We start from the raw sequence: 24,051 nt of genomic DNA on the forward strand, positions 1-24,051 counted from the left end.
CTAAATACAACTAGTTCAACTAAGTCAAACTGAACACAACTCCATCAACTCCTCAATCAACTCCACCAAACTCAATCACTTGAGTTCTAACTGAAGTCCATCATGCAATAGCTCAACTAACCCATAGGAAAAGTGTATTTTCTCCTGGAAATTGCATGTGCCACATCCGTAGCTCGAACTGAAGTGCTGCAAGAGGATAAGATAATGTTTATAGTCCAAATATTATTAAGAGCTAATAATATTCGACTGTTCTATTTTTTGACTGGCAGTCTAAAAATAGACTCCACCCATATGTCTAAAAATAGAGGTCCATCTATTTTTACCAACATGACCAATCATCCATAAATAGCATCCTACAACTCATAGACCATGATCCATATGTCTAAAAATAGACTTTGCGCCAAAAATAGCCTATGGGCTCACTTAGTGAAGGCGACTTCTTTTCACTAAGCTCCATCATCTTGTTGCATTTTCAACACAAATATCTTGGAATGATTGTCCAAGACTTTTTGGAGATCTAGATAGATAGATGATTTCGATGTGGGAACCTCTAGCGAACATAATTTTGCAATTACGCATCGTTGTTCCTTCTTTAGAAGCTTTGTCATACTGTTAGAGCTGATTATCTTTCCTTGTTTCCCTGCAATACCCGTTAATTCAACTTCCTTTCCTTCCGCACAAAATTTCATGAAAAGTTCTTGAAAATTAAAAGCTATTGTAACCAAGGATTGTAGCCATTGGACTCCTAATACAACATCAGCACCACCCATTGGAATGGAAAGAATTGGGCTATTCAATACATATTCTCCCATGAATGGCTTGATATTATGGCACTTTCCAGAGAAATTTATGGTTCGTCCACTTGCAACCATCACTTGACACTCTAGTGTTGGATATAGGAAGCAATTCAATTCCTTGGCTATCTTACAATGAATAAAATTATGGGTACTTCCCGAATCAATCAACACTATTACCTTTTTCTTCTTGATATGTCCTTCTATCTTGATAGTTTAAGGAGTGGTAATTCCAGCCAATGCATTACAAGATATGGTCGGATTTATTTCTTCTTTATCTCAAGTTTTTTCCTACTTTTGACATTTCTTGTTCCTTTTCTTCCTCCTCTTCACAATCTATGTAGAATAATTTATTCTCAGCACACTTATGACCTTTAGTGTATTTGCTATCACAACTGTAACAAAGCCCTTTTTCTCTTTTTTCTTCCAATTGTTGTGGTGTCAACCTTGTAGGTTGTGGAAGGCTAGGGGCAACAACACTTCCATCTTTATAGTTGTGAGTGGTAGGCTTCCTGGCTGCCATAATTTTACTTTCCATTTTTCTTGCTAACCTGAATGCCTTATCTAATGAATCAGGTTCCTAAAGGCGAACCTCATGTTGGATATTATCCTTTAAAGTCTCGATGAACACATCAATCCTATGCTCCTCTGGAATATCTTTTACCCTTATGTTCAATTTTTGGAAGTCCTCAATGTGCTCCATCATTGAACCTGTTATCACAAAATCAAGCACTGAAGGCTGCCAATCAGCAAGATTCTGTGTAACTATTTCAAACCAGGCTTTGGACTAAGGCTTAGCCTCCTTAGTCTGAGAGGGCTCTCTCACAGATTATGAATATTGACTAATGACAAGAAAAGATGGCTAACTCTTACAAGACACATGAAAAATAAGCTGGCTGGACAACATTGAATTGATTCCCATTGGGCTTATGGAGTCTCTCATATCTCAGCAAACAAAAACACTATCTTTTCATAGAAATCAGGGCACTTTACATCTATATGTTCAAACATAACTTTGAAACCACAGTTTTCCAAGGCATACAGGAAGTCAGAGCATGATTCATGAGTTCTGAGTGATTATGCATTAAAAAAACTGTAAAAGAACCTTAAAGAAAGAATACCATCACACATTTGAACAAGAAGATCCATTGTGAATCCTGAGAAGAAAACACAGTCATTTGCATTACTGAAATTTGTTTATACATAAACCAAAAACAGTCTTCTCCAAAACATCCAACCCCTATTACATAGATAATCCAGCTATATATAGAAACATAATTCTAACTACTTGGAGCCTCCTCCTCCAGCATGAGGGGAGCTCGATGACTGACACTAATGACCCCTATCTGCTATTGAACTGACTCATTAAATACAATAAGTGCTGAACATGGAGTTTAAAGAGTCCTAATTTAATTATAACTCTAACTTCATCCTCCTCGTAGAATGATTCTTTCTTATTCTTTGACACCTGTCTCCTTTTAGCTTGGCTGAGATGACCGAGATGAAGATTCAATGTCCCATGCTAGCTTCGGATGCTGGATGCGTTGATGGTTCAATAATGTTAGGAGACAAACCCCTGTTTTTCCGGTCTCTGTCTTCCATCACCTATTCGAAAATGTAGCAGCATGTTTCCAACTCTTTAACACCCCAAAAATGAAGAGCACCATCATGATACCAGATGCGCTGGAGGCTTCGTTGATGAACAGGTGTGCAAGCCAAAACAATACTCCTCGTATGCACCTCCTTCCAAACCCTAATAATTGAACATAAAGTGCCTTTATGATGAAAACTTTAACTTGAGACAAAAACACTTCACTTTACAAAAGAGGCACACCTGTCATCATTTGAATGGCTTATGTTAACTTCATGTGGTCTTCTTAATGTTCCTTAGGTGTTTCCTTTGGCAAATATCTGATCCTCCCATCAAACTGTTTGTTTTCGTTCAAAAACAGCACCTACAGTAGTTTCGCAGTTTCGTAGCGCGCTACGAAACTGTTTAAACAGTTTATGTTTTCCTTTAGATGGTTGGAAAAAACTTCTTAGTAACAAAACCTTCCAATGTATCAACAGCTACAATCTGGCTGGAGCTGGAAGCCTGACTGCACGAAAGTGAACCATCTTCAAGACTGATAAATGAGCCTATATCTAGCTCCACATTCAGGGTATTTTCATTTTTAAACCCACCCGAGCCAACAGAATCATGAGTTATCAATGAACTCTCTTTCTGTGTTCAAAAGCTTCTCAATAATAGGCTGACCAAAGCTCTTCATTACTGAGCCGAGTGAAATCAAGATCATAGTCCTTGGACAGCTTCTTGAACTCAGACCGAAGGGAACTGACATTAACCTTTTTGAATTGAGGACTAAAAAACTTTCTGGACTGTTTATATTTAGCAGTGAGAAAAGCCCATCTGTGATATCCTTCAGCAAATAACAATGTATGTTTCGGTATTGTCAGACCTTCAGGAGGAGTCGTATTGATATACTTTCCTATGTTTACGTTGAACCCGGGCGAAACCCTGACCTCATTTTCAGAATTCTGGACATGCCTTATCTTGAGCCTCTGAGTTCGTTTCAATCAACGAGAAGTGGTTGTGACAGAAGCAGACATAGATCCCAGAAGGTTATGCTCTTCAACGCACACAATAACATCATCACACAAATCCACTACATAACGTATGAAATTGCAAGAAACCTGTTTCCTTGATGCATCTTTGAGATGACTACCTTGATGCTAATAGAAAACAATTATGCACCGCTTCAAAAGACCAACATACAAACCTGGTTCAAATTTGTCTTCCTCCATTTGCGCATGAACGGAATGATCTATAACACCCATCTCCTTCAATATTCTACCCATCATTCGCTTGTCCCCATAGAAGCCAATTGTCGGCAAAGATTGTTGATTCAAGGAGTTGAAACTGTACAGAGACGAAGAATCTGCTCTTCTGGAAGATTAACCTTCTCTACAAAGCTCAAATCCTGCTTGTCAGATACAATTTTCATAACTTGAAAGAGAGAGACCTCCGAATCCTTGCTTGAGGCTTGATCAGTGGCAGTCTGGTTCGGTAACTCAGGTTGAGGGCCTTCAGAAATCAAAAATGCGATTGGGGATTGGTTACGGGTGGTAACCGTTTGTACTAGTGAACCCAGCGTCTTATCTGGAATCAATTCTGTAGGGTTTTCAAATACCGAATTTATCAATGCATGCCCCCGTTAAGCGATCCTTGATGACCTTCACCGCAACAATGTCGCCAAAAGGTGCAAACAACTGAATTAGTCCGTCATCATCAATCTGAGGTAGCAAGTATCCTATATATAGATTAGAATCGTCATGATCCTTTGAAAATTTCGATCCAATTCCAGACTGAAAGTTATTTAGTTGCTGACCTTGCTGCGTTCCATTATAATCCCAAGCCCATTCCACTGCTTTCTTTCCATGGAGGGTTCCCATTTTGTGAGCCAGTGAGATACAATGTCTGATTCTGACGACCACTGTCACCCACTTTAGCAACCGATGACTCAGGAGTGACACTCCCTAATTCAGCCAGAAAGTTCTGGATCTTTGGGCCATTCCAGCTTAGAGAACAGTCGCCCTTTGCCGAATTAGGCGTTTCATCATGTATCAAAAGTCCAATCAGTGCAGTGACTCTTAAGAGGACAAGATTGCTCAGTTGAAAATCAACAAGAATAGTCGCTCTGTGTAGACTGTTTGTTATGTCAGAAAAGATCCTTTCCACCCATAATTTTCCCTCGTCATCCAGTATTGTTTTCAACACATTTTCCAAAGTGTAAAAGCATTCTACACTTTCTGTTCTTCAAGACATTTTGCAACTTAGAAACAAAGGAATGTGACAAGAGCCCATTCTTCCCAGAAATGATACTGCCAGATTGATTGCAAATCGAAACCAAAAACAGAAGTTTCGGTCTTAATAGAGAATTTTCAAATTTGGTTTTGGATGGCTAGGTGATTTTGTAGCGGAAAACACCAATTTTGCACTAACTGCGCTACGAAATCACTAAAACAGGTTGCGCTGCGAAACTGCTAAAGGATTTATGCGCTGCAAAAACACTTTGTCCTTAAGCTAGTCTGAGCAATTTTGGCAACAGAATTTTCAGTGATAACAGAACCCTTTTGTTTGAGATTTATCAATTGGCTAAAAAAGGTGTTTCTTTTTGTATCCTCATAATGTGCTATCATTTCTTTCATAAAAATTGCCCAAGTGAAAATTTGTTTACAAGAGCAAAGCCATCGATACCATATAAACTAATTTGGTTCCAAATATAAAGTTGCAATACGTACCTTTTGTGTGTTTTTCACATTATGGAGATCGAAAAATTGCTCCACCTGTAGTATCCATGTTCCAGGATCCTTGCCATCAAACTTCCTCATATCGATTTTTGGAACATTGTGGGTCTTCAATCCAACGTTAGAGTCTATGAAATCATGATTAACATTTATTTTATTCTCATCATGAGTTTCCTTTACTACCCTTTCATCATTAGTAACCATTTCTTGTATGAACTTATTCAAATTTATCTTCAATTCTTCGATCTTAGCGTCCATACCATTCACATTAGCTTCCATGCCATCCATATTAGCTTCCACGCCATCCATATTTACTTGCATGCCATTCATATTAGCTTCCACGCCATTCATCTTGGCTTTAGTTACCTTTTGTGAGAGTGAAATTTGTTGTACTTGGTCTTGTAATTTTGATATATCATGTTGCATTTCTTCCTCTTCTTCACAAGTGCTTTTTTTCACTTTGTAAGAGCTCGATATTGAATCTGTTGTATCTTTGTAACTACGGATCTCGAATATCTGAAATTGCATCATGAAGTATCCCATTGAGTCCTCTTTATAACCCCACAAGTCTGATCAATATTGGATTCTTCGAGGAAGAGTTATGCCAAATCTCCCACAGTGGCCTGGTTATAGACTAGTTCAGTAGAACAAACTTGTACGAAGTTCCACGTGTCACTGTTTCAACCTTAGTACATAAAACTCATATACAGAAAACTATAGGTTGCCGTCTTTTTGAAACTTCTTATTAAATTTCAATTTGATGTTCAGAACAAAAGTTATGACGATTTTCCCAAGGTCACATGTTTAGGATGTAATTCGGGAGTCTACAAAAACCCTAAGTTTCTCAAATCATATATCCGAAAATCTAGCGAGACAAGATCTGAAATTCGGACCCGAGGTTTAGACCAATTTCTTCTCAAATGGGTTTTTGTTTTAGCTTCTAAAACTTCGTAGCGAAAAAAAAATTATAACTCAAATTCCACGATGACCTATTTTAGATGAAATTCTGGAGCTTACAAAAACCCTAACGTCCTCAGATCATATATCCAAAAATATAGCGAGAAAAGACCTGAAATTTGGATCCGAGGTTCAATGAGATTTTATCTTGAATGGGTTTTTGTTTTAGCTTCTGAAACGTCGCAGAAAAAAGTTATAGCAAAAATTCCATGATGGCCTGTTTGGAGCAGCGAAACCCTAGAATCCAAAGTTCTGATACCAAATGTTATGAAACCAGCTCACAAAAAGATAGAAAAGATAGATCAACAACTTAGAAATAAGCCTCTTTGAGGGGGCCACCTCATTTACATTACAAAAATGAACAATTCTTAGATGATACAAATGACAAGACCTCCTTTCTATATATAGGAGTCTAAGGGGTCATAATATAATCAGAGCCGACATAACAATAATAATGTAAGGGCACAATAATAAAAATAGTGGGCTTCTATGGGGAACAATAATAACAATATGGGGACTACATGGGCACAAAAATATAATAAGGGAATTTTACTAATAACAATAAGGGGTTACACTAGTAGTATAGGGACCTAACAGATCATGTTAGGAGTTCGAGATCATATTGTCTCAAACCTCCACGGAAATGATACACCATATGCAATGTGGCAAACCTTGATCGACTTGTTTCAAAACAGTAATGACCACAGGAAGTTGGCACTGAAGGACAAGCTTCGGAAGATAAATATGGATAAGGGTGACATAATACTACAATACTTGAGTAGGTTCACCCAATGTCGTTATGAGCTTGGGAGCATTAGTATTACAATTGCTGAAGATGATCTGGTCAACCTAGCACTTCTAGGCCTTCCCAAGAGTTGTCACAACTACCAAGATTCAGTAAATCAGAGGGAGAATCTACCAAAGTGGGAGCGTTTGTGGTCTGAATTAGTGCAAGAAGAGATAATGCAGAGCACCAGAGATGGAACCTCATCCAAGCATGATGATGGGGATAATTGTGCCTTAGCTAGAAAGGTGAATAAATGGAAAGGAAAGAAATTCCAATCCAAAGGATATTCCAGTCATGGAGGCAAGAATAGGGAATTATCGAATATTAAATGTTTTCACTATCATAAGCTAGGAAACTATGCCACAAAGTGTCCACCCAAGAAGGCCAGTAAGAATCCCTAAGGAGGAGCAGTAGGTGAAGCTCTTGCTTCACAATTCGAGTTGGATTTCACCCTCATTGCTGACTTGGTGAAATCAGTGATGGGTAGTGTGTGGTATCTTGATAGTGGAGCCTTATTACATATGACCGAAAACAAATAATTTTTCAGTGACTTGGAGGAGAAGGACCTACAAATGCACATCGAAATAGGAGATGATGGAAGGTATAACACAACTGACATCGGTACTATTACTTTTCAGAAGAAATCTGGTTCTCCTCTCACATTAAAAGATGTCATGTATGTTCTGGGTCTAAAGAAGAATTTAGTTTCAGTTACTATGTTGGAAGACCATGGCTATGATGTGATATTTAGCGATGGAAAGGCTTTCCTTCGTCACATAGCCATAGGACAAGTGAAGCGGATTGGGGTTTGAGTGAAGAACATCTACAAATTGGATGTAGAAGATTATGCAACATTGAGCACAAATGTAGAGAAGGTGAAAATCCAATACATCGATGAATTATGGCATAAAATATTGGGCCTTCTTGACCATGGAGCTTTGAATGTCATGCAGCAGATTTCTACAGGACTTCTCAAGGGTGCATTAGAGAAGAGAGATACATGCAAATGGTTTACATTGGGGAAGTACACCAAATCCACCTTTCATGATAAGGTCAATAAAGCGCAAGAGATCCTTGAAAGAGTTCACTCGCATGTGTGTGGACCATTCTCGACAGCCTCCATGGCCAAGCACGAGTATTATGTAATATTTGTAGATAATTTCTCACGTAAGTGTTGGAATTTCTTCACGTGGAAGAAAGATAAATCATTCTCTAAATTTTGTGAATTTAAATCACTTGTTAAGAAAGACACTGGAAGGAAATTAAAGGCTCTTAGGAGCGATAGCGGTGGAGAATGTGTGAAATGAATCCAATAACTTCTTTGCATCGGAAGGAATTCGACGAGAGTTAATAACACTCCATAAACCACAACAGAATGGGGTTGTTGAAAGGAAGAACAAAAGTATTGTGGGAGCTTAAAAGGTGAAGTTACAGGATCAAGGCCTATTGTTGCACTTGTGGGCTAAAGCATGCAACACAGTTGTATATGTGTAGAGTAGGAGTCCTCATCGGATTCACAGGATGAGTACACCAAGAAGAATCTTTTTCAAGGAAGAGACTAGATGTGTCACACTTCAGGATCTTTGGTTCATCAATTTACTATCATGTTACCAAGGATGTAAGGAAAAAGCTAGAGCCGACAACTGAGTTGGGCATATTTGTGGGGTACACTGATACACCTCACAACTATCGGGTGTACCTTCCTGTTACATGTCATTTTGTCACATTAGGCAAATGACCATCGGTTTGGATCTTTCTCTATCCACAAATGTGTCCCAAGACATTCCCCTACAAAGTTAGAATCTAAATCATCCCAAAGAAAGTGGAATTTCTGGATCCCATGGTACAAAAACCTTGTTTTGGCTACCTTCACAGTTTCCTAGTTAATTTTTGCGCATAAGCAGAGAAGACCATTAAAATTTGTGCATAAGTACGCACTGTCTTACACTATGACCTACGAACATGACTCAACGAATGTAAAAATAAAAAGTAAAGTGTAGAAGCATTGTTGGTAGCATCTATCCCAACCAACAAGCTTTGAATGGGTGCCTATTCAGCCCTGATCCCTCCCATCATGGAGCAACTCCCCTTCCTTTGTGGAACCCCTATCCCACTAATAGTGGATCTCCTCCCTTGAAGAATGGATCCATAACTTCCCATTCTTGGCTTATAAAGCCACTACAGGTTTGAGGATTGGGATAGGACTGTTGGAAGTAGGTTTATGTTGTTGAAATTAGTTTTGGATTCTATTCTTGCAAGGGAAAGGGTTGGATATTGTAGAAAGGACTTGAAACATCAAGGCTATATGGTTGTAAGGCTTTCTCCAAATTATTAATATAAAAGAAAATATTCTTTCTCAATTACATCTTTGTTGATCTAATTTGTAGGATTCCTTAATCACCTACGTGGATTTTGATTTAATATTGATTATTATATGATATATAATTGGTTAATTAGTCTATTTATCTCTTTGATTGTATGTTGGATGCTTTGATCTCTTATCTATCTTTGTCTATGAAAATCTATTTCAGGATGTTATGAAGAAGTTGTAGGAAGTGACAAGAGGAACTATAAAGCATCGAGGAGTTAATAGATGGAAGCTTTGAAAGGGACTTCATCAATCATTTTTCTTAATCAGTAAGAGGCCTATATCATTGTATTTGATTTCATTCAATTAGAGTCAAGAGAAAGGTATCAGTTCCTATTTGTTTGTTACTAGGGTTCTTTGAAGTCTAGGTAAATCTCTCTTATCAGCAAGAGAGATTAGTCCAAATAACAAATTGGTGACTCCACTGGGGATCTGTCTCAATCTCCTTTAGTTTTCCTTGTTTGATCTTTTCAACCTATTGCACAAGCCTTCCTTGAGTGTCTGGAAATTTTAGAAATTTGGATTTTGGGCTAGATTTGATTTATTTTTTATTTTTTCTTAATTTCCCTATTGTGCGCACTTATACTTTAGGCACAGTGCACACTTTTGCGCATTTACCTTTCAGCAACACAACTTATGTGCACTAGTTTACTCCAGAGACTGCGCACATACCTGGAATTTTTGAAAAACTTAGTTATTTCCTCTTCAAATCCAAACTTTTTGTTTTTTCCTATTGTTTTACACTTGTTTGAACCTCCTGTGAGTGTTTTTTAGTCTGACTGAATGTTATTTTGGGTTTTGCTTGTGATTGGTCTTGTTTTTGCAAATTAGGGTTGAGTCTTGTTTGATGAATGGTCGACCTATCAAAAGAGAGATTTGTTGGTCCTGTTGAGTTGACTATCTATCTTTCTTCTATCGATTAGATCAGGTTTTGAGTCCAGTTTTCTCTTTTGCAAAATTTTATTTTGAATATCAAAGTGAATGATTTACAAGATTAGGTATTGTTTATGAAAATACTTCTTATGCTTGTTCTGAAATGAAAAGTCATTTTTCTTTCTATTTGTTGAAGTGTTCATGAACTGAATTTGTTACTGCAAGCAAATTTATAGCATTCAATTAGGGAAAATTCATTTTTTAGTGATTATTGGTTTCTTGTTGCATTTTTCTAAATTTCTGAGTAATTGTATGAAAAGAGAAGTTTCTTGATTTTTTTGTTATTTGGGAAAAATGAAAATTTGAATTTATTTTTCAATGTTGGGTAATTCGAAATTGGATAGCTACATTTTAGGAAAAGGAATATAGTGGGGTTAGAGTTTTTGTTTATATTTCAGTTGAAAAAGTGAAAGACTCTCTCCTTACTTTAGATAGATTTTTCATTGAAACGAAAAGATTAGATTTTCATTTTCGATTGCATTAGGATTTGCATCAAGTCATAATTTCATCAGTTTCACATCCATCAACTTTGAGTAAATAACAGCTCCTAAAATCAACACTAATTAAAAATAATCTAGAAATTTTTATTCTTAGGGCTCTTTTCCACCTACAGTAGATTAGGTTGTAGGGATTTGGAATAGGGAAGTGAGTAAACTTTCCAAAGCTGCAGACAAACACTAGAATCTTGTGATAGGGAGATAAATCCAGTTATTACATTTTTTCTTTAGGAAGCTCCCCTTACAAAGAGTCAAGCACGAGATCATATCAGACCTGGTGAAGTGACCATACCCACTTCATTAGCTATGGTACAATGATTTACATGTATTACAATGGCATCGAAAGGTACTTGGGGTCACTTGAAAGTAAAATTCCAATTAACCATGTTGAGGAGCTTTCAAGGGGATTGAGATTTGTTACTCTGCCCTTGCGTGTACGTCCGATCTGCGACTGCTCCCCCAGGTTGAATTATTGTAGTTGGTAACCTTAGTGACCATAATATTAGAGTTATTACCCGAGGTGACAGGAGAGGGAAGATCTTGCTTTACCTGGAACAAGCGTTGACTAGACTCACTTGGAATTTTCAGACAGTAATCTTCACTCGAGATGGCATAAGTGAAGTTACTTGCAATAGATTGTTTTATTAAGCAAGTTGTCAGTGTAATTGGTTCCACTCGATCTATCTATAGTCACTTTTCACTTTGATCTCTATAACATTGGATTTCATCACCAACTAGTGAACTTGCCATCAAAAGCTTGTTCACATGATTTGAACCCTTAGAATTTTTTTTTAACGTGTGTTAAATTATTTGTTTTTACTTTTTAGAGACCTTAAGATTGGATTGTGAATATTATTTGATTTTGTGATCAATTTTCATCCTAGCTAAATCACCAAGGCAGTCAAGTAGAATGCAAGGTAAACCACCTGAATACACACCTAATCAATTGGAAAAGATAAAAACTAAAAGGTCAAAGTCAATGGGATCTAAAACCTCAGAAGAACCTGAAACATCAACAATTTTACAATCTAAGACAGGAGAAACTGAAGTGAATCCAACGCAAGAAATAGAATCAGGCTTAGTTCACTCTAGCCTAGAGATTACCAAAGTAGTTCAAACTGAATCTCATACTGGTGAAGTTTCGAATACTAAACTAACCAAACCAGACATAGAAGAACCTGAGTCTAAAGTTTCTCAACCTGAATCACCTTAAGATGTTTTAGCTCCTACTCCTAAGCCACCTTCACCTTGAAGGAAGCTGATAATTATGACTGTATTACCTCCTAGGTTAATTAGCATTGAACACCCCATTCTCCATTTACTGGTAGTGAATATTTTGACCCAAGAGTTCCTTTCTCTCCTTTCCGACCTAACCCTTGGTATTCTACCACTTTGAATTTTTTAGATCATAATTTCTCACCACCACACGTCCCTTTTTATTCATCGGAAGGAACTATGTCATAAATTCCTACTATGATCCAACCCACTAATTCATATATGTTTAACAGCGCCCTGAAATCATTATTGTATGGTGCTCCATCAGTTCCTCTTGGATACGAATCACTTACTAGGAATTTTTCAAGAGTTGCTTCTTCTCCTCAACCTTCTACTTGGTCATCTGGTTTATCTATGCCTATTTTTCAGAGCATGACTTCCATGCCTGAAGCACTTACAGCATTAGACCAACAAATTCATATGATACATGGTAACTCTAGTAACCCCAACTAGTATTTATTACCAACATGGGGGGAAACCTTCTTATCCTCCACCTAGAGGACAACCAATTGTTTGGGGTCAACCTTTTACTAGAACTTATCGTCAAATACCTCGTCCCGGCTTAGGTCAACTTGTTGTAAATCAACCTTTTCTTATCTTGGGATGAATACTATTTGGAACCCTTCTTTTACTCAATAGTATGGTCTAGTTTCTCCACACATGCCACTTTATCAACCTGTTCAACCTACTAGACAAATTATTCCTCAAATACCTATTCCAATAATTGTCGTACATATTCAACAGCCTGTTCAGGGGATTCCTCAACAATTTGTCCAACAACCTATCCAAGGAATTCCAAAAACACCTGTTCAGCAACTGATTCAATGACCTATTCAGAGTTCACCACAGATAACTGTTCAGACACCTTTTACGCAGTCATTCCAAGCTCTCCTTAGACACGTATTCCAGGAGTATCACAAATGACCATTCCAGTTACCCCTCAAATATTTGTTCCTCAGATTACTCAAGCAATCCCTCGGGTTCATTCTTATCAAATTGGCCCTACGAGTTAGTCCATACCTAGATTCCTATTGAGAAACCTATTGTAGGAATAGTGAAAACACCATTTCAAGGTCAACCTTTCCAAAGTTCGCCTTTTCAAGGTCAAGCTTATCAAGTTCCACCTTTTTAAGGACAAGTTTTTCAAAATCCAACTTTCCAAGGTAAAACTTTCAAAAACCCACCTTTTCAATGTCAATTTATTCAAATTCAACCTATTCAAAGTCAATTTGTTCAAGGTAAACCTTTGAAATCTCAACCTGTACAGAGGAGATATTACTTAGGTCAAATGGGTCAAGCTCAACCTTTCCAAAGTCAATCGTACCTTGGTCATACTTATCAAGTCTTTGTTCAACCTTATCCTAGTACGGTTCACCCTGGTTACCCTAGTGGAATTCCAATTCCAACTACACAGACTATTCCAGGATATCATGGGTATCCTCCTCCAGGGATTGGTCTCATCCTGCAAGGTTATCAAAATTTACCGCAAGACCCTAACCGATAATTACCATTTATTGCAACCTTATATTTACTCGATTTATCCTGGTTAACTAATGATCCTATTTATTATTATCCTTATGGATTAGCGGTTCCTACCAATTTATCGAGTGACATACCCAAATTTGAAGGAAAATTTGGGGAAGATCCATCCAACCATGTGATGACATATCATCTTTTGTGTGCATTTAATTCTCTAATTGATGATTCTATCCATCTTTTCCATTTCCAACGAACTTTAACCAGTTTGGTAGCCAAATGGTACATTGAGATAACTTGCACATCTTTCCATAACTTTAATTCCCTGGAAATAGTATTTTTAACCCAGTTTTAGTTATCGATCCGTTATGATACTAGTATCAAACTATTGACTTCTTTAAAACAATCAAAATCAACTCACATTGCCAATCACATCCATGAATGGAGATGTAGAAATCGATTAGTCAAAGTTTTTATTCCAAATCAAATTTTAGTTGAATGGTTTACGAAGTCACTTCTTCCTGTCATTACTGAGTATGTTGCTAAGGGAGGTGTTGTCACGTAAGAGAAGGTAATTTCTCATGCCCAAGTATTTAGACTTAGTCTACACCCAATCTGACACCTTGTACGAGAAAATCCTGAACTTACCGCACTCTACAAGTGATCCAATAGTTACTTCTCCTACAGGATCTAATGCCACAAATGGTATCATATGTTATGTTAGCCAATAGTCTGAGAGGAAAAAGAAAAATTCCAAGAGTACTCAGACTTTGGCCATACAAGATTCATTATCTAAAAGCCTTTCTCCATAAACTATTTATGAGATTAATGTCATAGAATCATCTACCAAAAAATCCAAATCGACTGGAGGTAAAAAGAAGGGGAAAGGTAAATCAAAACAAAATGCTTCTTCAAAAGATAAACCCACTAAAACTAAATCTACTGACGAAAGACATAAACCTCTCTATCCTTGCCTTATTTGCAATGAGGATCATTATACAAAGGAATGTCCACATCAGGCAGAGGTTTCCAAATTCATTAAAGGTTCTCCAACTCCCACTATTTTGAAGGATCCATTTCTGTCTCAAGACAACAAGATGGTTTCTCATAACTCGTCATCCTCTTCCACGTCGCAATATATGGTAGCTACTAGATCAAAAGATTATCGATAAAAGGGTCATGTTAACAATGGAAATAAGGCTAGTTCATCTGGTCAACTTTCTGGTTCAATTCCTCCTCCTCCTTCTAAACCATTACAGATCGAGAAACTGAACCCTAACATGATGATTCAACCACCTCCCAAAGGTGTGCTTCAGAAATCATCTTTCAACCCACAAGTTAGAGCTGCTCAGACTTATAACATTGTTGAAGATCTGGCTATGTCTCCTTCCGCAATGTCAATTCTAGAAGTGCTGCAAACATGCATGGTACAATGAAATATTTTATTGTCATCTATAGGAGTTATTGATATGCATGAATCTAACCTAATTATTTTTTATCTTGAGATTCATATCTGGAGACTCCATCAACTGGTATTCCAAATTCCAGTTTTTGTTAAAACTAAACGAGTGTTTCGTAGAGTTGTTGATGAAGGAGCTTCTATGTGTATTATTTCGATTGCATTTTAGAAATATTTAGGTTCTCCAATCATCAATCAGTCACCTACCACTCTGAAAGCCTTTGATGGAAGAGGTTTTCATCCTTATGGAATCCTTAATGATTTGCCCATAGAGCTAGAAGGTAAAAAGGTCGCAATTGAAGTTGAATTTGTTAATTCTTAGCTCGATTATAACCTTTTTCTTAGTCAAAGTTGGACCTGCGATATGCCAACAGTGGTCTCATCCCTTTTTCAAATGATACAATTTCCTCACAAAGGGAAGATTATCAAAGTAGACCAATTGTATTACTATACTTCGAACCCTAATTCTACGGGTAGCATACCATTTGTCGGTAAAACAAATTCTCTTTATGAGGATGTTGGTGTTGGTTTGCTCAAAGACTCATCATTGATGGGAACCTTTTCACTTCCTCCACTTAACTTCCCTTCTAATTTTGTCAAGGTTAACATGATTACATCAAGCACTATGGAATCATATGATCCTTGGATAGTGCCTTTAGAGTCTGAATTAGCCTCCTATGGAAATGAGATGCCTTTGAGCCCTTTTGAATTGGCTTACCAAGTAATTCAATCATTTTCTAACCCATCATCTTCTAAAATTGATCAAGTGGATACGATCAATGATGATTATTCTCCTTTACCTTGGTTAGAACTAGTTTCACTTTTTGATCCTTTCGATTATACATTTTCAATTGATGAAAGTATCATGGAGGTCATGACTTCGGATGAAATGCCATGGAATGATTACCATCATCATTCATCTTTTCTACCTAACCTTGATAAAATCAAGAATGATTTTTTGAATATGTTTTCGCCTAAGATTGTAGATCATCAAGAATGGCCCATTTCAGTTTTTCAAGTTGAATCCTAAAGGAATTTGGGTAATATATTTACAACAATTTCCATAGATATCTCAATCAAAACGGGAATTGTTGAAAATATTCTCATAGGTGCTTCAATCTCAGTTGAAGAGATCCAAACGTGTAAAGCTCAGTTTTAAGAATTATGTGACATTTTTGTCTGGTCCTATGAGGAAATGCCAGGAATTGATCCAAGAATTTTTGTGCACGCGATCAAGACTTACCTGAATTTCAAACGTCTCAAACAATGATTACGTCTTGTGCATCCACAAAAAGTTGTTGCGATTAAAGCTAAGGTCAAGAAACTGCTCAAAGCAGGTTTCATCTACCTAGTTCCCTTAACTCATTGGGTATCCAATATCGTACTATTAGGCCCCTATACTACTAGTGTAACCCCTTATTGTTATTATTAAAACCCACTTATTATATTGATGTACCCATGTAGTGCCCATATTGTTACTATTGTGCCACATAGAAGCCCACTATTGTTATTATTGTGCCCTTACATTATTATTGTTATGTCAGCTCTGATTATGTTATGACCCCTTGGACTCCTATATATAGAAAGGAGGTATTTTCATTTGTATCATCCAAGAATTTCTCATTTATGTAATGTAAATGAGGTTGCCCCCTTGAAGAGGCTGAATTCTAAGGCGTTGATCTATCTTTTCTATCTTTTTCTTGAGCTAGTTTCATAACATTTGGTATCAGAGCTTTGGATTCTAGAGTTTCGCTGCTCCAAATAAGCCATCATGGAATTTTCGCTATAAATTTTTTTCTGCGACTTTTCAGAAGCTAAAAATAAAACCCATTTGAGAAGAAATTGCGCTGAACCTCGAGTCCAAATTTCAGAGCTTTTTGCACTATATTTGCGGAGATATGATCTGAGGAAGTTGGTCTTTTTGCAGACTCCTGAATTACATTCCAAACAAGTGACCTAGGGAAAATCATCATAACTTTCTCTCTAAGCATCGAATTGAAATTTCGTAAGAAGATACAGAAAGAGGACAGACTGTAGTTTCTTATAGATATTTTTCAGAGCCAAAGGTCGAAACAGTGACACGTGGCACTTCATATAAGTTCGCTCTTCTGGAAAGGTCTATAATCAGGTCATTTTGGGAGATTGTGCATAACTCTTTCTTGGAGAATCCAGTTTGGATTAGACTGGTGGCATTGGAAAGAGGAAACAGAGGGCTACTAAAGTTCGTAATTTCAAAACTTAAAGATCTGAAATTATAGAGTTACAGTCGTTTCAAGATAGAACTCCTAAAATCAAGAAAAAGTAAGATGAGGAAGTTTGATGGCAAGGATCTGGTAAATTGGATACTTCAGATGGAGCAATATTTTGATCTACATGGTGTACCACTGTTACAAAAGGTATATATTGCATCTTCATATTTAGAACTAGATCAATTTTTATGGTATGAAGGGCTTTGTTCTCGTAAACAACTTGTTACGTGGTCAATTTTCACGGAGGAAATGATAGCACATTATGAGGATACAAAGAGCAACACCTTCTTTAGAGCAACACCACAACAATTGGAAAGAGTAAAAGGGCTTTGTGACATAGTGGAAAGCAAAATTATGGAAACCAGGAAGCATACCCCTCACAACTATAAAGATGGAAGTGTTGTTTCTCCTAGCCTTCCACAACCTACAACGGTTACACCACAACAATTGGAAGAAAAAAGAGAAAATGGGCTTTGTTACAATTGTGATAGAAAATGCACTAAAGGTCATAAGTGTGCTGAGAAGAAATTATTTTACATAGAATATGAAGAGGAGGAAGAAAAGGATCAAGAAACATCAAAAGAAGAAGATATACGCCAGGACCCCACCCCAAAGAAAGAAGAAATGAATCAGACCATATCTTGTAAAGCATTGGCAAGAATTACCACTCCTCAAACTATCAAGATAGAAGGACATATCAAGAAGAAAAATGTTCAAGAAGTGAAAGATCACATCGAGCATCAAGAAATGAATCCGACCATATCTTTTGAAGGATTGGAAGAAATTACCACTCGTCAAACTCTAGAGATAGAAGAACATATCAAGAAGAAAAAGGTTCAAGCAGTGAAAGATCACATCGAGCATCAACAACAAGTTATCCAAATTTTAAAGGATAACACCACTTCAGTGAAAAATCAAACGAAACAACAGGTAGATCAACATCGTAGTGAAAAATGTTTTGATGTAGGTGATTGGGTATTTTTACTGCTACATCTCAAGCAAGCTATTTATGAGAAGGAAATGTTGGCAATACTACATGCACTAAAAAAATGGCGACCTTACCAAATGGGAAAACTCTTCAAGGATGAGGATTTGGAAGCATTGTTTTTTGCTATTTCTATTATCCAACCAGATTGGATAAACGAATCAAGGGATGAATGGAAGAAGGACAAAGAAGTATGGCCACTTATTCAAAAGTTGCAAAAGTTCCCAATTCAAACAATATTGCCAGAAATTAAAGAGGAAGGAAAAATCATATTGGAACCTGGAGCAGTCATAGAAACAAGAACCCGACAGCTACGAAATCGATCAATTTCAGAATATCTCATCAAGTGGAAGAACTTACCCGCTGAATATTCCACATGGGAGGAAAAGAATTTTATACAGAAGCATCAAGAACTACTCAAGCGTTGAGGACAACGATTTTCTGAGAGGGGCATGTTAGGCCCCTCTACTACTAGTGTAACCCCTTATTGTTATTAGTACAACCCACTTATTATATTGATGTACCCATGTAGTGACCATATTGTTACTATGGTGCCCCATAGAAGCCCACTATTGTTATTATTTTGCCCTTACATTATTATTGTTATGTCGGCTCTGATTATGTTATGACCCCTTATACTCCTATATATAGAAAGGAGGTATTTTCATTTGTATCATCCAAGAATTGCTCATTTGTGTAATGTAAAGGAGGTTTCCCCCTCAAAGAGGTTGAATTCTAAGGCATTGATCTCTCTTTTATATCTTTTTGTGAGCTGGTTTCATAACATTTGGTATCAGAGCTTTGGATTCTATGGTTTCGCTGCTCCAAATAGGTCATCGTGGAATTTTCACTATAAATTTTTTTCTGCGACATTTCAGAAGCTAACAAAAAAACCCATTTGAGAAGAAATCTCACTGAATCTCGGGTCCAAATTTTAGAGCTTTTCATGCTATATTTTTGGAGATATGATCTGTGGAAGTTGGTCTTTTTGCAGACTCCTGAATTACATTCCAAACAGGTGACCTAGGGAAAATCGTCATAACTTTCTCTCTGAGCATCGGATTGAAATTTCGTAAGAAGTTATAGAAAGAGGACGGACTTTAGTTTTTTGTATATAGTTTTCAGATCCAAAGGTCGAAACAGTGACTCGTGGCACATCGTACAAGTTCGCTCTACTGAACTAGTCTATAATCAGGTCATCTTGGGAGATTGTGCATAACTCTTCCTTGGAGAATCCAATTTGGATCAGACTGGTGGCATTGGAAAGAGGACACAGAGAGATACTACAGGTTGCAATTTCAGAACTTGAAGATCCGAAAGTACAGAGTTACAGTCGTTTCAAGATCGAGCTCCTAAAATCAAGAAAAAACAAGATGGGGAAGTTTGATGGCAAGGATCCAGTAAATTGGATACTTCAGATGGAGCAATATTTTGATCTACATGGGGTACCACTGTTACAAAAGGTATGTATTGCATCTTCATATTTAGAACCGGATCAAATTTTATGGTATGAGGGGCTTTGTTCTCGTAAACAACTTGTTACATGGTCAATTTTCACAGAGGAGATGATAACATGTTATGAGGATACAAAGAGCAACACCTTCTTTAGAGCAACACCACAACAATTGGAAAGATTAAAAGGGCTTTGTGACGTAGTGGAAAGAAAAATTATGGAAACTAGTAAGCATACCCCTCACAAGTATAAAGATGGAAGTGTTGTTTCTCCCAGCCTTCCACAACCTACAAGGGTTACACCATAACAATTGGAACAAAAAAGAGAAAAAGGGCTTTGTTACAATTGTCATAGCAAATGCACTAAAGGTCATAAGTGTGCTGATAAGAAATTATTTTACATAGAATATGAAGAGGAGGAAGAAAAGGATCAAGAAACATCAAAAGAAGAGGATATACGCCAGGACTCCACCCCAGAGAAAGAAGAAATGAATCAGACCATATCTTGTAAAGAATTGACAAGAATTATGACTCCTCAAACTCTCAAGATAGAAGGACATATCAAGAAGAAAAAGGTGCAAGAAGTGAAAGATCACATCGAGAAAGAAGAAATGAATCCAACCATATCTTGTAATTCATTGGTCGAAATTACCACTCCTCAAACTATCAAGATAGAAGGAGATATCAAGAAGAAAATTTTTCAAGAAGTGAAAGATCACATCGAGGATCGAGAAATGAATCCGACCATATCTTGTAAAGGATTGGAAGAAATTACCACTCCTCAAACTCTAGAGATAGAAGGACATATCAAGAAGAAAAAGGTTCAAGTAGAGAAAGGTCACATCGAGCATGAACAACAAGTTCTCCAGCTTTTAAAGGATAACGCCACTTTGGTGCAAAATCAAATGAAACAACAGGTAGATCAAAATCGTAGTGAAAAATTTTTTGATGTAGGTGATTGGGTATTTTTACTGCTACATCTCAAGCAAGCTATTTATGAGAAGGAAATGTTGGCAATACTACATGCACTTAAAAAATGGAGACCTTACCGAATGGGAAGACTCTTCAAGGATGAGGATGTGGAAGCATTGTTTTGTATTATTTCTATTATCCAACCAGATTGGATAAACGAAGCAAGGGATGAATGGAAAAGGGAAGAAGAAGTATGGCCACTTATTCAAAAGTTGCAAAATATCCCAATCCAAACAATATTGCCAGAAATTGAAGAGGAAGGAAAAATCATATTGGAACCTGGAGCAGTCACAGAAACAAGAACCCGACAGCTACGAAATCATTCAATTTCAAAGTATCTCATCAAGTGGAAGAACTTACTGTTATCGGGAAATCTAGTGTCCATTCAGAGCTTCTAGTCCCACTAAGACTGGTAGCTATCTTAGAAACAAACTAACTAAAACCACTTTCGTTTTCCTTTATGAGAAGTAGATAAGAGTGGAATGAAGGACACCAACCTCAGTCTTGCGCTTGGTTCCTTGCTTGATTCCTCTCCCTTCTGACAGATCCTTGCCACTTCTCCTTCGTCTACCCAGCTTCAAAGAGCACCTGTGGAATCAAAGTAGCATAATACTATCGAAGAACAGAAATCTACAATCATAAACAATATAGGACCAGATATATATTAACCACACAAATGCATATATCATCAAACATACAAGAATGTGGAGGAAAACTTGAATAGCTTTATTAATATCAAGAATAAGCAAAGAGGATTACAGCCAATTTTTCTGACCTAGCGTCATCCTCCAGCATGAAAGCCCTTCTTTCACCTCATGAAAAGCTTAGATCACCCAACACTATGATATTCCAACAAGAAACCAACAGCACTTCCTTACAAGATAAAAAATTCCAGCCTCTGGATCTCTGGGATGAGGGATCCATATATAGATGATTGCAGGGAGGTGAGTCAGCTTCTGGGATTTTGATTAGTGTCCTCTCTCTAATAGTTCTTGATTCCACTTGAAGATTGATGATCCCTTACTCATCCGTGGGTGAATTCAGAGAGGCAAGTGTCACAGGAAAAGTTTATGGAAGATTCCATGATCATCCACCTCGCAAACTGTCTCTTCCATTTGTCCACTCTCACCCATCGCACCCCATAGAAGGGCTTTTCAGTATGCATCACACCTCCCATGTGCATTAGGTGGGATGCATCGCACTTTGACCATGGAGCAGGTGAGATGGTCCAGTTTTGACCAGTTCTAAGAAGTTTCCTGTGGAGAACTTCTGGGAGATGATGCAATCAACTGACCTTGTTCCTTTAGGGTATGAAATAAAACTTTTAGGGAATTACGAGCCCTTGGTTTATGGACATGTTTGATTGGGGTTGTAGTGCCCAAAAATGTCTATAACAGTTGCACCCTAAAGCATGAGGTCGTTAATCTTTTGATGTCAGGTGAAATGCTTTATCATGAGGATCCGAAGTTTTTTTCGAGCTGGAAGGTGACCTGTAATAAGATACAATACAATACATTATCTTCATAATATTTTTCATGATCTAGCTGAGGCGGGCATTCCCATGCTCAGCTTTATAAATTCATTTCCATGTACATAAGACAGACAACCATCTGTGCAGGAGATTGATGATTCTAATAGAGTCATCATCCTTTGATTCGGATGATCATTTGTGCAGCAACAATGTACATTTGATGTCTTTATTTTCCTAAATATATCGTAGCCCGGATGGATGAAACTAGATCCGGGGTCTTAAAACTCGTTCAATCTTCACTCAGAGTACAAGTCTATCCATGTGAAAGATGTTCTGGAGCCGAACATGGAAAGAAATCGCCTGATTACCAGCCAATGATGTAAGTTGTTAACAGGTGCGAGAGGAATCACCGATAATGATGATGACCCTCAAGGTACTACAGTACAACTCGCGTGGTGTGAATAAGGGACTTGGCATCGAACACCACGCAAAATCTTTCGGTCGAAGGCCATTGATGTAAACCTGTCGCCGCTTGCCATTGAGGCATGCAAGCTTCAAAGTACTGAAAGGGTTGTTCCTAAGTCGACTTCTTGGATAATGAGCTGGTCTCGACAAGAAGTGACCCGTTGTAGGAGGGCCTTAATGAATCCCACATCTACGACATGGAATGGAGTAAATTATTTTGGAGGTGAAAATGATCTGATGATACAGGGTTCAGGGTGGCGGTCATGAAAGAATGGAGCGTGAATGTATTGCAGCGGATGAGACACAAGTGAATTCTCTGAGCGACTTATCTTGAACATACCGGTGACACTGACATGGATTGGTAGCGTTAACCCCAAATATGGATGGTGTGATGGACCAATGGTGATATGACCAGTGAACAGAACAACCCAACCCAACTCGGATGTGGAGTGAAAGTGTCATGTTCAAGAGCGACTTGCTACCAATAAAGTTTCTTCAAGTTTTCTTCCCAATTTTTCCCCAATCATTGCTGACCAGTACCTCTTTATTTTTGTCAAGCTTGAGGAGGATAACATATGCTTGTTCTATAATTTTCCCTTCGGGCAAACCCGTCGCTATATTTTAACGAGCCTAGCGACAGTGAAACTCGTTCTTGTCTATATGGACAAGTTTTTCGCTATTTGGTTTTAACGAGCTTAACGACAACGATAACTCGGTCCTTTTCAATTTTAGAGAGTCTGAAAGGGACGTAAAGGAAACTCCAATAATCCTTTTTCTTCATATAATCCCTTAAGTCCGAAAAGTATAAAATAATACAAAAGGGATGAATTTTCGGTAATTTTAATGAGCCGAACAAAACAAGCGCTCGATCTTTTTGTATAATAATCCCTCAAGTCCAAAAAGATTAAAATCTAGAAGAGGGATAGCACTTTCGGTCACTTTAACGAGCTGGAGAGGCCAATCACTTGACAATATTTTCATGTTTTACGAGTCAGGTGAAAAGAGCTTAAAGGAGACTCGTTTTTTAGGAACGAGTGATAATTTCGGGTAGCAGCTGATTCCAGGTAAGGTTTGGAATTTTCCAATCACGGCAGTGTCACAAGGATGGCTAACAGGATCACTCTTTGCAGTTGTTCCTCAAAAGGGGTAAACAATCAAATGGAGGTGAATGATCGACTAAAACAGAGTGGAGGTGATGATGAGAACATGACCAGGGCTCAAAAGCTGATGATAATGCATTCACAATGGCTATTTACCAGAAATTGGATCATTTTTTAATGAGCTTAAACTCTGGGGGGACGTTTGCTCATTGCTTATGTTTAATTTTTAACGAGCTTGAACTCCACATAGAAACTCCTCGTGCCAGTCGTATAATAAGGATATCTCATCTAAGATGCCATTTTTTATGGAGCTTTCACCTTTCAAATCTTTGCCCCAGCGCCTCTCGCATGCAAGCTAGGAACGACCAACTACGCCCCTCTACTTAACTACCAAGGTTAGGTAGGAAACTTTTCCCTTTACTTTGCCGGTGCCATGGTGGCCCTTGCGAAGATGAATGGTTGATTTGGCCACTCACCCGACCTAGGCGGTTGAAGTCAGCGGA

This window comes from Pinus tabuliformis, chromosome 9 (assembly GCF_031772625.1).
Source record: "Pinus tabuliformis cultivar Carrire ecotype Pingquan chromosome 9, CPIR1, whole genome shotgun sequence".
Taxonomy (NCBI): domain Eukaryota; kingdom Viridiplantae; phylum Streptophyta; class Pinopsida; order Pinales; family Pinaceae; genus Pinus; species Pinus tabuliformis.